Genomic DNA, 6974 nt, shown 5'->3' on the forward strand with positions numbered 1-6974 from the left:
ATAAAGACAGAGAAGATTGTTGATGGACTAAACTTGAAGCCATGTAAATACTATATGCAATGTGTATCTTGTTGTAAGAATAAGATAAAAGTTGCAAGAAAGGGTAAATGCTCAGGCAGGAAAGTAACAGAGCCATTGGAACGTGTGCATTGTGATTTAGTAGGGCCACTCCCTCCTTCTTTAGGAAATTCAAAATATTGGCTTACTCTTATTGATCAGTACAGCAGATATTGTTTTGTTTACACCATTGCTGAAAAGTCACAAGCACTTGAGAAGTACAAGATTTTTTGCAACTGGGTAAAAACCCACTTTAACAAACCTATAAAGCATTTGTTTTCTGACAGGGGGGGAGAATTTGTTTCTGAGGAATTTTCACATTTCCTGGAAGCGCAGGGGACTGTTCACGAGTTGTCCTGCCCTAGAAGTCCTTGGCAGAATGGGATTGTAGAAGTAGTGCAACGTGATTTGCAGGCAGGTGTTAAAACTTACTTGCATGATGCTAATTTGGGGAAAGAATATTGGGCGGAATCTCTTCATGCCTATCTTTTTGTTAAAAACAGATCCTATCATTCTAGTTTAAATGTTACACCCTATGAAATGTTGTTTAAAAAACGCCCTAATTTAAAATACCTGCGAATTTGGGGTTCAGACATTATTATTCACTACCCTGCTAGACACAAGTTGGATGAGCGTAGTGTTCAAGGAAAGTTTATGGGCTACCAGCAGGGGGCGTACAGAGTTTATGTACCAGCAACTGGCAAATTTCATATTACCAGAAGCATGATTGAAACTGTAAATTGGAATAGAGTTGCTATTTTTCAAGATAGTGATGGTTTAGATAATGCTGATGAGGAGGAAGTAGAAGTAGAAGAGGAAGAAGCTGGAGCAGGGGATACTAGTGAATCTGAAGACGAAAAGCCTGTTGTGTCTGGTGATTTGTTTGAAAATTTAAAGACACAGACACCTAAAGAAAGGTTAAGTTCTTCTGAGTTTTCTGAAAGTAAGAAAAGCCCACAAGAGTCTCATCAGTCTGATGATAGCAATTTACAGTCTGAAGCTAGAAGTCCAAATAGTTCTACTGATTCTGAAGGGCCTAGCTCTTCTTCAGGACTAAGACGTTCAGACAGAAAGAGACAGGAACCAAGACGGTTTTCAAAAGAGCAGTTATACACTGTGTATGCCAATAAAGTAGTTTTTGAGCCAAAATGCTACAACGATGTTCAAAAATTACCTTTGCATGAAGCTGTAAATTGGTACAAAGCTATGGATGCTGAAATAGCTTCTTTAAAAGAGCATAACACTTGGTCTCTTGTACCACAAACCCCAGACATGAGAGTTATTGATTCAAAATGGGTTTATAAAGTGAAAATGAATGATAAAAACGAAGTTGTAAGGTACAAGGCTAGGTTAGTAGCCAGAGGTTTCCAGCAAATCCCAGGTGAAGACTATGATTTGTGTTACTCACCGAGCGTAAAATATGAATCTGTTAAGCTTTTGTTAAAAGATGCATCCCAGCGTGGACATTCTGTCTATCATGTAGATATAAAAACTGCCTATTTGTTTGCAGATTTAGAAGAACAAATTTTTATGCGTGTTCCTGATGGCGTAATCTCCACAAAAGGAGTAGTGTGCAAACTAAATAAATCTCTTTATGGTTTGCATCAGAGTGGTAAAAACTGGCATCAGACTTTAGTGAAGGAATTGCTGAATTTTGGCTTTACACAAGGCAAGGCAGATAACTGTGTATTTACAAAAGAAAATGGAAATTCTGTGACCAAATTATGTGTGTTTGTAGATGATTTACTAATTTCTACAAAAACTAAACATGAATATACACAGATAGTGTCACTGTTACAAGAAAAATTTGATGTGGTAGAATTAGGCAAAGCTAAAAACTATATATCCATGCAAATTGAAGAAGGCAAAAATGGTTCTTATTTGATTCATCAAAATGCAAAAATAGATGATCTTGTTGAAATGTTATGTTTAAAGAATGCAAATGGGAAAGAAACGCCTATGGTATGTGGTTTTACTTTTACAGCACTACCCAATGCTTCAATGCTCTTAAGAGAGTGGTGATGTACCTCAAACACACAAAACGTTACAGATTGGAATTTACACCATCTATTGACAAAGGTTTTGAAATATATTGTGATGCATCTCATGCTGTAGAGCAAAATAATTACAAAGGTACATCTGGTATGGTTTATTTTTATAATGGGTGTCCTTTTGAATGGAAAGCACAGAATCAAAGGATTAATTGTCTTTCTTCAACTGAAAGTGAGTTATATGCCTGTACTCAGGCCATTCGTGATATAGAGTGGTATTTACAAATATTTGAAGACTTAAAGATGCCAGCATCACTCCCAGTAAAAGTTTATCTCGATTCCCAGAGTGGACTTGCTATCCTGTGCTCAGAAACCAACACACAGCGCACTAGAGTGTTGAGATTACGTTTACAATTTGTAAAGAATTTGATTGCTGACAAAACAATTGTTTTTGAATATGTCCCCGGTGACAGACAAGTTGCAGACATCTTTACTAAAGCACTTCCAAAAGTTGCGCATGAAAGACATGTACAAAGTTTGTCTCTGTTTCACAATAATGAACTGCAGGGGATATGTTGAATGATTGTGTAAAAGTGTCATTATTGTTTCACTGTACCTTTAAGAGTCAGGAAAGATTTAATGACTGGGGCTCTGCAGCTGTGGAGCAGCTCTACAGGTGTTGCTGTGAAGCTGATGATGCAGGGTATATCAGGGGTGTTGTGTGTTGCCTCTGTGCTGGGCGTTTTCCCAGTGTGCTCTTGGTGGGTGGTTTGGTTGTGCGGGTATTCTGTGTAAGCCTAATTTAATTTTTGTAATTTTTCCTTTCTCCATTAAACCAAGCATTTGTTTAAGTCTTGGTCTCTATGTGTAAGTTTCTCAACCAGTTTCTGCTGATTTTGCTTTTAACCCCAACAGGCCCTTGTGGTCTCTTCCAACTCTACTATTCTATGATTCTCCATGTCTGATTGGCTTACCTAAACAAAAATGCTTTTAGTAATTTTTAGTAATTTTAAGCTGGAAAGAGTACAGTGGTACCTCAGGTTACAGACGCTTCAGGTTACAGACTCCGCTAACCCAGAAATAGTTTTTGTTGTTCAGTCGTTGAGTCGTGTCCGACTCTTCGTGACCCCATGGACCAGAGCACACCAGGCACTCCTGTCTTCCACTGCCTCCCGCAGTTTGGTCAGACTCATGTTGGTGGCTTCGAGAACACTGTCCAACCAAGGAGAGGCAGAAAGAGCTAATTTGTCCTTGGCTGGGGGGCGCAATCTGGAGGGTTCTGCCAGGGGCACAAGATCACCTACCTAGGGTGGGAGGGAGACTCTGTCAGCAATTATGCTGCAGCATCCTGCACTAAGTGTGACAGGGACAATTCTGCAGATTGAGGCAGCCGCATGGGAAAAGATGGTGCAAGGAGATTTTAAGGAAACTGGTCCCACACTGCCTCATTCTGCCTTATTTCTTTACTGAATGTTTGGTCCTTTCTGTTGTTTGCAATAGATTCAAATTCAAAAGGAAACCTCTCCTTTTTCAGGCATGCCCTCAGGTGGTTGAGATTTGTCACCAGGTTGCTGCCAAAAAGCCGCTACAGGTTACAGCAGGCATCCCCACACTGCGGCCCTCCAGATGTTTTGGCCTCCAACACCCATGATCCCTAGCTAACAGGACCAGTGGTCGGGGAAGATGGGAATTGTAGTCCAAAACATCTGGAGGACCGAAGTCTGGGGATGCCTGGGTTACAGGCTTCCTTTGGGGGGGGGGAGGTCTCATCATCTGACACAGCTTCCTCCAACCTGGCGCCCTCCATCTGTTCTGAACTACCATGCGGTCCTAGGAATGTGTGGGAGGGAACTGATGGACACGGGAGTCCAAAACAGCTGGAGGGCGCCTGGTTGGAGAGGGCTGGTATAAATAAAATAAGTGTGTTGCAGGGGGTTGGACTAGATGACCACTTGGGTGCCAAAATGCTTGTTAAAACCGTGTTTATGGAAGACAATCCTACCGGGCTACAAGTGATGGCCAAAGAAGGAGGAGGAGGGTGAATAAGATCTCCTTTCCGAAGAAGTGAACTAGATTGCAAGAGCTTTTGCTTGAAACCCTGTTCCATTTTTGCCGGTGCTGCGTGTTTTTATTCTGCTTGGGAAAGGCCACAGTGGCAGAAGGTCGCAGGAGCAATCCCTAGAAGTGTCTCCAGGCCGGGCTGCAGAGATCGTTTCCTGAAACCCTGGGGAGGCTGAGCTCTGTGGGCCATGGATAGGGCCGGATTGAGGAAGGATGAGGCCCTAAGCTCCTGAAGGTAATGGGGCCCTTTCTATGTCCAGCTGTCCTTTGTCAACAACAAATTGTCACTGTTTTTTGTGTTGAATACGGTAATTTATGGACCTAACAGGTATCTCAAGCCATTTGCACATGTTGTCATGCAACCAGTCCATGCAGAATGTAGGCACCCTATATATAGAAATGAATAAACCAGTGATATTTGACAGAGCAGGCTAGCAGGCGGGGCCCCGTGACTTACATCATAGGAGCCTTCACAGCACAAAACACTGTTGCTGTATGCAGGTTTTATTTGATTTGTTTTTTTATCTTATATTTTGGAAATGTACATCATCATCCCCCCTTTTAAAGTCTTTTGGGGCCCCCCAAGAGAGTGGGGCCCTAAGCTATAGCTTGTTTAGCTTATATGTAAATCTGGCACTGGGACCCAGGTGGCGCTGTGGGTTAAACCACAGAGCCTAGGGCTTGCCGATCAGAAGGTCAGCGGTTCAAATCCCCCCGAAGAGGTGAGCTTCCATTGTTCGGCACATCAAAGTGCAAGTAGATAAATAGGTACCGCTTCGGCGGAAAGGTAAACGGCGTTTCCATGCGCTGCTCCGGTTTGCCAGAAGCGGCTTTGTCATGCTGGCCACATGACCTAGAAGCTGTACGCCGGCTCCCTTGGCCAATAGAGCGAGATGAGCGCCGGAAACCCCAGAGTCGGTCAGGACTGGACCTAATGGTCAGGGGTCCCTTTACCTTTTTAATCCTGCACTGGCCATGGATCTGGGCTCTGCCTAGGGCAGAGTTTACCAGTGCAGAATTCTGTTAAGGAGCTGAGTTATCAGATATCTGAGCTATCGGAGAGATCAAGATGCCATTCATTTAAGTTGATAAGTGAGGAACAGCCTCTGCCTAGAATCAGGCCCCTCCCTACAGATCTTTAAGGGCAGGTTTATTGCTGATAAGGAGGTTGTTCTTTACAGGAACAGGACCACAGAAGCGCAAAACCCTGGGGAAATGGATTGAAACGCACCACATTTATGCTGGCAAGGAGCAGGATCCTTTTTTGAGAGACTGGTTCTGATGTTCGCTTGTTTCTTCTTGACATCCCTCTGTCTCGAGGGACCATCTTAATTGTATGTGCTCATGGGGTCTGAACTAGCAGTGTGACAGACTGGGAACAAGACCTGGCCCGGGGGGGGGGGGGTCATAGCTCCATGAAGATGTTTCCCCAAGGTGTGTTGGCCACGAAAAAAGAAACACAGGAAAGGGATCAGAAATAAAATTGCTGATATCACAACGCTGTTTTGCAAATTATGGTGTGGCTGCATTTTGGAATACTGTGCATTTTGGTCCCCTCGTGCAAAAAGGTTGTTCTAGAGTTGGAAAACGTTTAGGAAAGGGCCACCAAAATTATCAAGGGGATAGAATGACTCTCCTATGGAGAAAAGGTTGTAGGGGAACTGAAGCCTTATGGGGGTGTGTGTGTGTCCAGGGAGATTCAGGATTCCTCCCTGTTTATTTTATGTATTTAACAAAATTCATATACCGCTTGGTTGTTGTGTTTTTAAAAAGCTCTCTAGTGGTTTGGGAACATAGGTTTACAAAAAGATTCTCCATAACAAGGTTAAAATTGTTTTCCATTCGGTTGTGTATTTTTTGATGTGGTTTATGTACTGTTTGTGACTTTTGTAATTGTGCTATTTCTGTATTGTTTTGATGTTCGATTGGAAGCCGCCCAGAGTGGCTGGGGAGACTCAGCCAGATGGGCGGGGTACAAATAAAAAATTATTATTATTATTATTATTATTAAAAGGGCATGTAAAAGATGATGGAAATAACCAGTAGCTAGAGAGAGAGTCACAAAGAGTCGGACACGACTAAACGACTAAACAACAACAAGAGAGAGAGGGCCCATGAACCAATTTGGTTTTTGCAATTCCCACCCAAACATTCCTTCTTTTTGCAAAAGATTAAAGGAAGAATTGGCACTGAAGTGATAGTAGCCATTTGTTCTCCAAGATTAAAATCTTCCTTCAGGATCTCTTAATAATGCAATCAGTTGTTCAGCTGGACCAAAGGAGGCCCTCAGCCCAGAGCTTTCCCATCTCTACAGCAATAGTGAGCAGCTGTAGAAATAAGGAACTCTTAATTGTTGCGGGCAGATGCTCTCCTGGAGCTTTGTATATGCAGGGATGACCAACAACCTAGACTGCTTTAAAAGAGAATTCACAGGGGCTTCAATGGGTTGACCTGGAACAGATGTTAAGCTAATGGTCAGTAATCTCCCATCTTTTCCTGGGATCCCTTTAAAAAACCTGAGTCTCACATTGACCACTTCCCCAACCCTCAGGTGGAGAGGCTGATCTTAAGGACAAGTACCCAGCAGAACCCCCTCCTAAGAATCTGGACCAACATCCTTTTCTCCCTGTGGTCAACTATTGATTCATGGCATTGGAAGAGACCCCAGGGAATCTCAGCTAAGGCACCCAAAAACCTCCAAGGAAGGAGACTGTTCCATTTGGGAAGTCCGCAACCAAAACCTGAGTGGAAGGGCTTTATCCCCTCCTGCAATTCCTAGGAGCTGACATGCAGAGGCATATTATAGAATCATAGAATCATGGAGTTGGAAGAGACCACAAAGGTCATCCAGTCCAACCCCCTGCC

Source organism: Zootoca vivipara, chromosome 8 (genome assembly GCF_965207765.1).
Source record: "Zootoca vivipara chromosome 8, rZooViv2.hap1.1, whole genome shotgun sequence".
In the NCBI taxonomy this organism is placed as follows: Eukaryota; Metazoa; Chordata; class Lepidosauria; order Squamata; family Lacertidae; genus Zootoca; species Zootoca vivipara.